Source organism: Meriones unguiculatus, chromosome 3, assembly GCF_030254825.1.
Source record: "Meriones unguiculatus strain TT.TT164.6M chromosome 3, Bangor_MerUng_6.1, whole genome shotgun sequence".
Taxonomy (NCBI): Eukaryota; Metazoa; Chordata; class Mammalia; order Rodentia; family Muridae; genus Meriones; species Meriones unguiculatus.
The window spans coordinates 13,031,164-13,043,902 of record NC_083351.1 but is presented as its reverse complement, the minus strand read 5'-3'; the positions used below and the strand labels follow the sequence as shown (position 1 = coordinate 13,043,902).

Genomic DNA, 12,739 nt, shown 5'->3' with positions numbered 1-12,739 from the left:
TGAGACAGGATTTCTCTGTGTAGCCTTGGCTGTCCTGGATTTTCATTGTATACCAGGCTGGCCTTGAACTCACAGAGATCTGCCTGCCTCTGCCTCCCTGAGTGCTGGGATTAGAGACATGCCCCATTGATAATTTTCTTTTTTTTTTTTAATTTTTGTTTTTGTTTTTTTTTGTTTGTTTGTTTGTTTATTTGTTTTTTAGATGAGTCTCATGTGGCCCTGAGACTAGAACTCATAATTCAGCCAAAGCTAGTCAGGAATTGCTGGTGGTCCTGTCTCCACCTCCCAAATTTTGGTTCCACAGATGTGCACCACCATACCAGGCTCTAAACTTTTAGCCCTCCCAAGCTGTCTTGAAGGAGTGGCTGGCTCCTAACTGGATCCTCAAGAAGCCTGCACCCTAGAGCAGGCAGGTCTCTAATCACCAGGCTTTAGTTTCACAAGGGACGCTGTTTGCATTTCAAACAGGTTAAGATGAACGTCTGTGATAAAACCGCTTTGCATCAAAACAACCGATATCTGAACTGAAGAAAAATTAAAAAGCCACAGCTGTGGTATAAGGGCAGGCTTTAATCTCACCTGGTTCGTCAGCCAGAAATAGTGCCTTTGTCTGACTTACTGGATTGTAAAGTCTGAGCCATTAACGAGGGCGATTCACTGCTTTATTGCAGAACACCTGCATAAATAAAGATGCCATTGACTGCTTTATGCTTTCCCTTCAGTTAAAGCAAACTTGTTAAAGGGGACTTCACACCTTCTGTTTTACATCTTCATTCCCCAAGATGGGTGTTGCATCATTTGGCTCTCTCTGGAATGTACCCAGAGTCAGAGAGCTACTACCCACTTTTATTTGGTTCCGAAGTCCAAGTGCCCCACTTCATGTATGTGTCTGTAGGAAATACGGCAAACACAGGCAAAAAGTGCTACACACACACACACACACACACACACACACACACTCAAAACCCTGAGCACTGATTAAGGGCCAGGGAGATGGCTCCATAGCTCAAAGCACTTGCCTTGTGGGCCTGATGATCCCAAGTAAAAAACCGGGTGTCCTGTGTCCAAAGCTGTAACCTCAGCACTTCTGCAGCTGAGGGAGGGTGACAGGCAACCACGGCAGGGGCTTCCTCTGAGCTGTTATTTTTCTTTTTTCTTGTTTTCTTTTTAAATATTTATATATTCATCTATCATCTGTCTGTCCGTCTGTCTATGAGTCAAGGACTCATAGTCCAGTTTGGCCTTGAACTTGATATGTAGAAGAAGATGACCTTGGACGCCTGAGGCTCCCACCTCTGCCTCCCAAGTGCTGGGGTTACAGGTGTGGACCACCCACACTGGGGCTCTGCTCTGTGCTATATTCCTGATGCTTTGCACAGCGGTTGCTCCTGGTAAGCGTTTAGTTAACAGTTCTTGAATGCATTAATTAACAGGAATACTTTCCTTTTTCCTCTTTCTTTGAAAGATAGGGTCTCTCTATATAGCCCTGACTGCCTGGAGCTTGCTCTGTAGACCACACTGTGATTGAATTTACAAAGATCCTCCTGCCTCTGCCTCCTCAGTGCTGGGATTAAAGGTGTATGCCACTGTGCCCCATGCTTGCCCTTGATTTTTTTTTTTCCCATTAAAAGAAGACTTCTTAAGCAATTAGTGTATTTACAGGTCTTGGGCAGGATGCCAATCTCTCCAGCAGAGGGCAGTGGTGCTTGCACTCACTTTGACCTTGACCTTGGTTATGAAGAATTTTGGAGGCTGAACAAGCCTGGCCTAACCCAAGAACTCCAAAAACAACTCTAACCTTCCTTTGCTTCTCTCTCTGGGATTGCCTTTAAAATTCCGCTTCTGACCCCCAAGGCCACATAGAGATCAAAAGCCAGTGAACTCATTGGTTCCCCAGAGTAAGCTTTGGCCAAATCATGCCTTGTTTTGTTATTGGAGCCGTTAGGAAAGGGGTAACATTTCTATGTCTACTCCTGTGTATTAGTCATGGTTCTCTAGGAACAGAACTGATAGAATGAGTCGGGGGGTGAGGGATTTATTAGAATGGCTTACATGCTGTGGTCCAGGTAATCCTCAAATGGCTGCCTACCAACAGAAGACCCAAGAATCCTGTAGTTCTTGTGGTTCAGTCTACAAAGATGGCTGTCTCAGCTGGACTTCAGTATAGGCCAGAATCCTGAAGAATTAGTTCTAATGCCACTGAAGGAATGAACTTACTAGAGAGATTTCGAAGGGGTGACCTGGATTAAAGGTGCATCTTCTCACTTCCAATGATCAGGATTAAAAATGGGTCTTCGCTGGAGGAATGGTTCAGTGGTTAGGAGCACTGGCTGTTCTTCCAGAGCACCTGGGTTCAATTGCCAGCACTCTCATGGCAGCTCACAACTATTCTGTAACTCCAGTTCCAGGGAATCCAACACCCTCACACAGATATACATGCAGACAAAACACCAATGCACATAAAACAGAATCAGTAAGTTATTCACCAGATGTAGTGGCACACACCTTTAATCCCAGCACTTGGGAGGCAGAGGCAGGTCTGTGAGTTAGAGGCCTGGTCTACGAAGTGAGTCCAGGATAGGCAAGGCTATACAGAGAAACCCTATCTCGCTGTCTTGGAAAATAAAATAAAACAAAAGTGAGTCTTCCTACTTGAAATGATTTAAGTAAGAAAAATCCCTTACAGGTTTACCCAGCCACCTGGGTTTTAGTTAATTCCAGATGTAGTCAAGTTGACAACCAAGAAGGCCACCATCCCCAGGGGAGGAACTTTAGCAACACTAACTTTCCCATCTTCAGTCCCTTCTTCCTCTATAGAGCCTCCTTGGGCTGACAAGCAATGGAGTGTACAAGTGACATATCAAAAGGTCAGAGGGAGCAAGCAACACAGATAACGGGAGAGATTCTAAAGGGCCCAGGGAGGTGTAAATACAAAGATCCTGGGGCAGTACCCTACTGAGCTCTTTAGAGACACAAGATGGCTGGAATAAGGTGCATGAGCCAGGCTGAGGCAAGTGCATAGAGGAATCTTAGACACCCTGGCCAAGACTTTGGTTTTACTCTGAATGGATTGAGAAGACATATGATAGATCCCATCACAGGTACATGGCACTGGGACTGGAATGGTGGGCACAAAGGCAGAAGCAGACAGATTGTGGCAACTCTGTAAAAGTGATGCAAAAGGAGGCAGGAGACAACCTTGGCTTCCCAGGGTAAGACTCATCCATTGGGCTGGTGAGATGGCTTAGCAGATGAAGGTCATTGTGGATGTGTCTTCGAAACTTTAATTCCAGTAGAGGCAGGTGGATCTCTGTGAGTCTAAGGCCAGCCTGGCCTACATTGTGAGTTCCAGGCCAGCCAAAGTTATGTGGTGTGAGCCTGTCTCCAAGTAAATCAATAAATAAAAGGTGCTTGTTGCCAAACCTTAACAACATGAGTTTGATTCCGGGAACCCACATGGTGGAAGGAGAGAAGTAACTCCCAAAGGTTGTCTTTGGACCTAAATAAACATTCTCTTGCTCAAACACACACACAGAAACACACACAATAAATATTAAAAACAGCTCTGTAAATTTGTAGGTTCTACATCTCTATATATGGCCAATTATGGGTTAAAATATATCTCAAAATGTGTAGTTGTAGAGTATGTGCCTAGCATGTGCAAGGCCCTGGGTTTGATTAAAAAAATCTGTGCTTAGACTGAGAATGTTATTTCCTAAATAACACAGGATAAATGTTTACATTGTATGGACCAACAAGATGCCTAAGTGGATAAAGGTGCTTGTCACCAAGCCTGATGACCAGAGCTCAACTCCCAGGACCCTCATGGTAAGGAACAAACCCTGATTCCCAAAAGTTATCCTTTGTTCTCCACATGAGTGCTTCAGAATCTGTGTATGTGCACATGCACACAATAAAAAAATAAATAAATGCAATAAAAATTTCACATGGTTTCTTATTATATTAACTATAAGCAAATCTAGAACAGCTCATCCTGCAGCATTTTATATTAGGGAACTTACATTTCTGAGTCTTGGTACCCAGGGTTGGGGGAATCCTGGGACTAACTTCCACGGATACCAAGGGATGACTGTGCTTTCTAAGCTCTCCATTTTTATCTCCAGCAGTGACCTCTCCCTGCTTGCTTGCTCGGTGTGTCCACTGGAATGTTGACTTAGCCTGGGCTCCATAGAAATCACAGCCTGAGGCAGAGTTTCCAACCCACGCTCTATTAGAGAAGAGGGAGGAGGGAAGGAAATGAGGCAGGCAACTGGGGAAGGCGAACACGAGGTGGTCCTGCGGCCAGCAACACACGAGCAGGAAAACATAACTGGGGTTTCACTTGTACAAGAGCGGCTCCAGAGTTTCAGGACAGAACCGCAGCACCTCTGCCTCCTAAAAAGAGGAGGTACGGGGCTGAGGAGCTGGCTCAGTGTGGTAGAGCTTGCTGCTCAGGCATGAAGACTAATTCAGAACCCCAAACCTATATAAAGCCAGGTATAGTGTCCCATTTTTGTAATCCCAGTCCTTATATGGCACAGGACATGAGAGATGGAGACAGGAGAATTCTGAAATGCTCACGGACAGCTCACCTAGTACACCCAGCAGTAAACAATAAAAGATGCTGTCTTTTTTTTTTTTCTGTGTAGCCTTAACTGTCCTAGACCCAATTTATAGACCAGGCTGGCCTCGAATTCACAGAGCTCCACCTACCTCTGCCTCTCCAAGTGCAGGTGTGTGCCACCATGCCCAAAAAAAGACTTAAATGGTGTGGATGAAGAGAAAGGGAAGGACTGATGCCCGAGGTTGTCCTGTGACTTTGGCATGCACAAGGCATACAAATAATTAAGAAAGAAAAAAAGAAAAGGGGGAGGGAAGGATACAGACAGAAAGATAGAAGGAAAGAGAATGAAAGAAAAGAAGTAGGAAAAAGGTTCAGTGGGTTAAGAACTTTGAAAGGTACCAAAATGCAGGAACGTTCAAGTCCCCCACATAAAATGAATAGTGTTTGCGTATGGCACAATGCAGACTTTACACCTATTATAGGAGGACATGTTTTGATCTTAGCACTCTGAGGAGACTAAGGAAGGAGATTCAGTAGTTTAAGGACAATGTGGAGTGCTTGTGTGATGCTCTCTCTACAAAAGGAAGAAAAACAAACAGACACACTCAGCCAGGTTGGTAAGAGCATAGCGAATGGATCACTGGAATCCGCATCAAGGAAGTAACACCGGTGATGCTGGAAAGGATGTCATCCTCACATCGACCAGAACCAAACTGTCCAGAGGTAAATGCTGAAGGGAGTGAGGCATTGAGGCAGACTGGGATGAGGAGAACCTGGTCTGGATAGCAGGTTCAGACCATTTCTTTCATTTAGTGTTTATTTTTGAGACAGGGTCCCCTATAGATCAGGCTGATTTTGAACTTGCTGTTCGTAGCTGAGGATGACCTTGAATTCTTCCTTCTTGCTGCATCCATCTCCTAACTTTTGGGCTCATGTAACTGTACCACCACATCCCATTTAGATGGTTCTAGGGGCTGAACGAGGCTCACAAGCACCGGCTGAGTTAATCCTGCCCAGCCCCACAGGACACCATTGTGAGTTTTTCTCTAAAAGGGAACAAAGAGAAGGGAGCAAAACTTAGGAAGAGGAGGGGTCCGTAGTGGGCTTGCTTTTCCTCGGAGAAGTAATCACCTGTGTTTGGTTGGGTTGGAGAATGAGTCAGTAGAAGATACAGGCAGATCTCTGAGTTCGAGGCCAGCCTGGTCTGCAAAGTGAGTTTCAGCAGAGAGGGTAGAGGCAGTAACAGATGATGATGGTGAGGATGAGTGAGACCGAGAGGGAGAAAAGAGGAAGGGAAGGAAGGAGAAAGGGGGAAAAGCAGCAGGGATAGAGGGGTGAGGGGGGAGTCTGGAAATTCCCGAAAGAAACACTGAGATTTGAGGTCTGAAGACCTGGAGGCAGGAGGTCTGCTTTTGAGGCAAAGGGAATTCCAGACATCTGGAATCTCCTCTCCATGGCTGCCTGCATCTCTGGGGCCCAAGTTTTAAAGCTGAACGCTTACTTTTTGATGTGGTCACAATACCCAGGCCCGCAATATGTTCCCAAGAGTATTTAATTAAATGGGAATCTGGTATACATCTGTGACTAATTAATGCTGATCAAAAACAATTAAATATTAAATGTCAGTGCTGTTACCTGGTTCCTCACCAATAATTGCAAAAGGCTGAATGTAATTATCAAGTCTTGACCTCATGGGAACCAAATTCATGTTAAAATAACGAAAAACCAAAAGGGGGCTAATGAAGGGGTGGGCTTTGTGAATTTAAAAATGTACCTTGGGGTGGGGGGTATATAGATCAGTGGCAAAGCAATTACCTAGCTATGCATGGAGGCCTGGGCCCGAGCTCAGGCTCTGCAAAACAGCAATAACAAACACCCCCTCCACACATATAAGCGAAATACCTATTTGGAGCTATGAAATGCTAAGTAGCAGGGCAGAGGTTTCTGGGAGTTCTCGTCCTCAGCCTCTGGGTCTACAAAAGCTCCCTCCACACATCCCCCAGTGAATGGAAGCTCTATTCAGCAAGGTCGTAAACATGGATTTTAGAAATTTTATGTGTGTATTTACCTACTTGTCTGTAAGTTCACTACTTGTGTGCAGTACCCACAGAGGCCAGAAGAGGGCATCAGATTCCCTGGAACTGAAGTTATAAGTGCTTATGAGCAACCACGTGAGTACTGGGAATAAGACCTGGGTCCTCCGTAACAGCAGCCAGTGCTGCCGACCTGTGAGCCATCTCTCCAGTCCGCAGTAAGCACCTTTGACAGTTCGTTTTATGGTAAAAGGTCTCGGATGCTGATGACTGCTCTGTGAACTAGACAGAGTGGTTTCATTAGGTGTTTAGCAAGGACTTGACTTGAGCAAGTTCCGTGCTAAGTTCTGGAAATAAACACCAAAGAGATTGTAAAAATATAAATAAAATAAAAACAAAGACCTGCATGCAATGAATTCTGTCTTCAAGATCTAGGTTAAAGTCTGGACTGATGTTTCTCGAGAGTATGCAAACGGCTGCCACTGTGCCAAGAACCCTGGGAAAAGCCAGGGATGTGACTCAGTGAGCGAGGACTTGACCTGCATGTCTGAGGGCCTAAATTCAACACACCCTGTGTCACCTAAAGTAGAACCTGGAGATTCACCTGTGTCTCCCAGTGTTCTCTGCGTCCACAGGAGAGAGGTCACTCCCTTCTAGTTTCCTGCGCAATACTCTTGCTTCTATTCTATTTCTCCCCCTTCTCCCATCCTCTCTTTTGTTTTGTGTTGTTTCTTTGTTTGCTCTTATTTTTGTTTTTGAGACAGGATCTCTAGATATAGCCCAGTACAGCAGACTAGCCTGTTCTAGTCACGGTGTGCTGGAATTACGGGTGAGTGTGCTGTTGCCTGCTGTTGCTTTTCTTCCTTTTGGGGAAACAGGGCCTCAAGTAACCCAGGCTAACCTCAGACTTAGCTGCTAAGTGTCCTAGAGCAACCTTGACCTTGAACTCTTAATCCTTCTGCCTCTGCCCCTGAATGGCTGAGATTAGAGGCATATACCACCAATTGTGGCTTTTGTTTTCATTTGCTGTACTGTTTATCTTGAGGTGGTTTTTGTTGTGGTTGCTCTTGATACCGTACGTTGAACCCAGGTTCCACACAGTGGGTAAGTGTTCAAAGTTGTAAAGCTATAATTTTAACCCTTCGGAAGTGATTTTTTTGTTTGTTTGTTTTGTTTTCTAAGGAAGCAACAGTGGCTTTCTACAATCGCAAAGCTGCAGGCCAGCACAACCACCCTTGTGGTCCTAGTGAGAGGTGAATCTAGCAGATACCCGAAGATAGGCTACACCCAGGGGAACAAGTGTGCATATGGGGCAAATTCAAGGACAAAGACCCAGAGCAATGGCTTGGAACACCGTAGCTACTGAGATCCAGAAAAATGAGTCACGCCCAGCAGACCAGCAAAGGGATGGGTGGAGGAGAGAGACTGTGTCCAAAGCCAAAACTAAGTGAGTTGAGAACCAAGAAATTTCTGCACAAGGAGTAGCAGGGTGGAAAAACAAGGAGGTGGTCGGGAAAGGCTCCAGAGACAAACCGGGGGTGTATGCCGTGACTTTGAATCACATCCTGGCCCGGCCTAGATACGCCACTCCCCACCGTTTAACAAGATGTCAATGGACTGGCAGCCTGACAGCTCCTACACAGCCCATCTCAAAAGGGAGGCCCAGGGCTGGGAGTGTACCTCAGTTGGTCCAGCGTTTGCCCAGCATGCATCATGCCTGGGGTTGATCCCCAGCATAAAGTGGGGGTGGTGGGAGTGGAAGCAGGAGGATCAGAAGTTCAAGGTCATCTTCATTTATTAAAAAAAAAAAAGGGAGGATGCATACAGGTGGGTGGAAAGGATGGCTCAGCAGTTAAGAAACACGTTCCCTTCTTTTAGAGTGTACGAAATAATATTAGTCTTTCCTACCCAGAACCATAAAACTGGTGTTTACAACAAGGAATTCAAATATTTTTGTTTGTTTGTTTTATTTTTTAATTTTTTTCTGAGACAGGGTTTCTCTGTGTAACCTTGACTGTCCTGGACTTGCTTTGTAGACCAGGCTGGCCTCGAACTCATGAAGATCTGCCTGCCTCTGCCTCCCTGAGTGCTGAAAATACAGGCATGTGCCATTGCTACTGGCTAATAAAATCATTCTTAAATCTTAGAAAAAAGAAAGAAAAGAAAAGGGAAGCATGAAGAAATGAAGATCTTCTTCGGAACTCCTAATTTTGGAGCCAGTGAAATAGCTCACCAGCTAAAGGCATTGCCATTGAGCCTGATGGTCTAAATTTTATTCCTGAAGCCCTCCATGGAAGAGAAACGACTTCCAAACACACGTCTTAACACACTTACTTACACTTACGCTACTTCGTTTTCCACACACACAGTAAAGCAAGCAAGCAAACAAATAAATAAAGGTAACGTAAAACTATTATTTAAAAAGATTTCTTTTTTGCTTGTACCATATGTGTGCAGGGTTTCTCTGTATAACCCTGGCTGTCCTGGAACTCACTCTGTAGAACAGTCTGGCCTCAAACTCAAAGAGATCTTCCTGCCTCTGCCTCCTGAGTACTGGGATTAAAGACATACATTGCCACAGCCTGGCCTGTTTGTTTGTTTGGTTTTTTTTTTTTTTTTTTTTTTTTGTATCCTAGTTTTGTGTGTGTGTGTGTGTGTGTTTTAATCCCTAGTGCCTTGTTTTGTGTTGAATTTGTTTGTTGTGAGGCTGAGGTTTGAACCAGAGCCTTTTACACCCATGTAAGTATCCGGAACTGTACACCAGCCGTTTAAGATTTGACTGCGTCAGACATTCCACAGAAGCCTCAAGAGCAATGAAATAAGGGGGGAGAAAGTTCAGCAGACTCAGGAGAAGGGCTGAGAAAATTGTTGCTGTTGAAAGAAAGAAAAATAAGGCTGGAGAGATGGCTCGCTGTCAAGAGCACAGACTGCTTTTCCAAGGGATCCAAGTTTGATTCCTAGCACCCACTTTGGACAGCTCACAAGCACTTATAGCTCCAGCTCTAAGAGATCCCATGCTCTCTGATGACACACTCAGTGCACACAAACTCATATGGGCACACACCCACATATACAAATAAAAATAATAAATCTTATAAAGCCAGCACTGTGGATCCACATTCTGTTCTCCCCTTACAGACTTGTGCCAACAAAATTATTTATCACTCTCATGAGATTTACAAAGAAACACACACACACACACACACACACACACACACACGGTGTAAGCTGGTTGAGTTATATACACAGGTATGCATGTCTTTTATATAGGCTTCCAACAGAAGGTGTGGCCTGGATTAAAGATGGGTCTTTCCACCTCTAAAGAACCAGATTAAAAGCCAGGCATGGTGTCACATGCCTGTGATCCCAGAACTCTGGGAAGCAAAGACAGGTGGATCTCTGTGAGTTTGAGGCCAGCCTGGTCTACAAAGTGAGTCCAGGACAGCCAAGGCTACACAGAGAAACCCTGTCTCAAAACAAAATAAAACAAAACAAACAGAAAAAGAATCCAGATTAAATTGGGTCTTCCCACTTCTCCTTGCAGTGGTGGCCTGAGTGCAGAGTCCTAGCTTTGGCAGCTTTGGCAGTCATGGCTGGACAAGCTTTTAGAAATGTTATTCCCCTCTTTGATAGAGTATTGTTTGAAAGGAATACTGCTGAAACTGTAGCCAAAGGTGACATTATGCTTCCAGAAGTCTCAAGGAAAGGTATCACACCCAAGCAACAATAGTGGCTGTGGGACCAGTTGTGAAAGCAAAGGGTACGGAAATTCAACCAATCAGTTGAAAGTTGGAAAAAAATGTCTTCTGCCAGAATATAAATGCACCAAAGTAGTTCTAAATGACAAAGATTATTTCTAATTTTGAGACGGTGGTGACATTCTTGGAAAGTATGTGGACTGAAATCACTGTTGAAATGGGGTCACATGAAGTTGCTCATTCTGCTGATGTTCTCAACTATTTCATCATGTATAATAAACCTATGGTGTCTAAACTAAAAAAGTAAAAATAACAAAGGATCTTTCCATGTCAAATGATTTTATTAAGGAAAGTCCCTTTTATTCCCAGCACTAGGCAGAGGCAGGTGGATCTCTGTAAGTTCAAGGCCAGCCTGGTCTACAGACCAAGTTCCAGGATATCCAGGACTACACCAAGAAACCCTGTCTCAAAAATAAATTAGAAAGAGAGAGAGAAAGAAAGAGGAAAGAAAAGGTCTCTCAGGTGTTCCTGCCACTTGGGATTTAGTTAATTCCACACACAATATAAAGTGGAACCAAGAACAGCCATCACACTAATAAAACTTTCTCTGAATAATGGCTTTAGACACAAACAGTGTATGACTACCCGGGATGAAAAAAAATATATTACTGTCAAAAAAATGTTGTCAAGGAAATAGTTTAATCTGTAAGAATGTTTACTGGTCAAGCACGAGGACCTGAGTTTGGATCCTAGAACCAGAAGCCTAGAGAGATGGCTCAATGTCGAAGAGCACTGGCTGCTCTTCTAGAGGACCCAGGTTTGGTTCCCAGCACCCACACAGATACAACTGTCTATAAACCCAGTTCCATGGTATCTGCCACCCTCTTCTGGTCTCCATGGGTACTGCACGCACGATATACAGAATACACGCAGGCAACAACATCCATACATATGCAATAATAAAAACAATATATTTAATTTTTTTGTTTTTCAAGACAGGGTTTTTCTGTGTAGCCCTGGCTGTCCTGGAACTCTCTCTGTAGACCAGGATGGCCTCAAACTCAGAGATCCTCCTGCTTCTATTTCCTGAGTACTGGGATTAAAGGTATGAGCCACCATCACCTGGCAATATATTGGAGGTGATGGTAGTGAGCCCTACTCCTACCAACAACCATTTTGTTGTTGAGATTCACATCAGGAGGAAATACTCAAGGCCATTAAGAAGTTAACCAATTTTCAAATGGAATTGTGCATTTTTCATTTGGGGTTCCAGGGCCCTGAGCTAAGAGCAACCACACATCACAGATTCACTATGCCCTAAACCAAATTCTTGGTCTTCCCTATAGCCCCATATCTGCCTCCCAAGTTCAGCTCAGTGGATGCTAGCTTCCTCTCTAGCTGTCCACAGAAACTTTGGGATTCCATAGCATCTCGGGTCCCACCAACCTATCAGGACGGCTGGTTGCTCTGCCTCCTGATGTCTCCATATCCGACCTCCTGAAGCTCCCAGTCTGGGCCCCAGTGGAGTCATCATTACCCATCACCCTTGAACTTCATTCTCACCTTGTGAGCAGAGTGGCCTTTTCCTATGCATGGCCTCTGGCTGCTCTGTCGCAGGCACACTGGCCTCTCTGGTCACCGATGAACCAAGCAAGCTCCAACCTTGTCATTAATGTCACTATTGCCTTTGACCATGTTAATCTTCCCTTTGGTGCTGACATTCCTACCTCTCACATCTCCTTGAAGTTCTCAGGCGTATGTCACCCTCTCTACTCATCCAACCCTGACTATTCTATTTAAACATGCAATTATTTTCTCTAGCCCCCCTCCTCCCTCCCATTGCTCTAATATCTTTATCTTTAGCTTGTAAAACCTCATGTGATGTAATTTGCCCAGCTTCAACTACAATATACAATCCATAACAAATCTTTACTTTTTACATTTGTTTATTCCTCCATGTGTGCACACACCCTCATTACATGGCACCCATTTGGGAGTTAAAGGACCACTTTAAAGAATTAGTTCTCAAGAGCGGTGGTGGCACATGCCTTTAATCCCAGCACTTAGGGGGCAAAGGCAGGCAGAGCTCTGAGGGTTCCAGGCCAGCCTGGTCTACAAAGTGAATTCCAGGACAGCCAGAGCTGTTACACAGAGAAACCCTGTCTCAGAAAACCTAAATAAGCAAATAACAAACTAAAATAAGAAAGCAGACTGAGAGCTCATGATGTCAGGCTTCTGTAATCAAACTGTAATGACCGGTAGGTGTTGTGGCTCATCTTCAATTTCAGTTCTTGGGAGACTTGGGGATCCCCCAGGGCAAGCTGGTTACACTGACCAGAGGAACTCAGGCTTCAGATGCGTATATACACACAGCAATGCTTTTAGAAATATATTTTTTTCGAGACAGGGTTTCTCTGTGTAGCCCTGGCTGTCTTGGAATTTGC

The 12,739-nt window shown here is 44.5% G+C and overlaps 1 pseudogene; it reads left to right on the top strand.

Annotated features, from left to right (window-relative positions):
* The first annotated feature begins 10,186 nt into the window (after positions 1-10,186).
* LOC110544983 (10 kDa heat shock protein, mitochondrial-like) lies at positions 10,187-10,499 on the top strand (annotated as a pseudogene).
* The last annotated feature ends 2,240 nt before the right edge of the window (positions 10,500-12,739 follow it).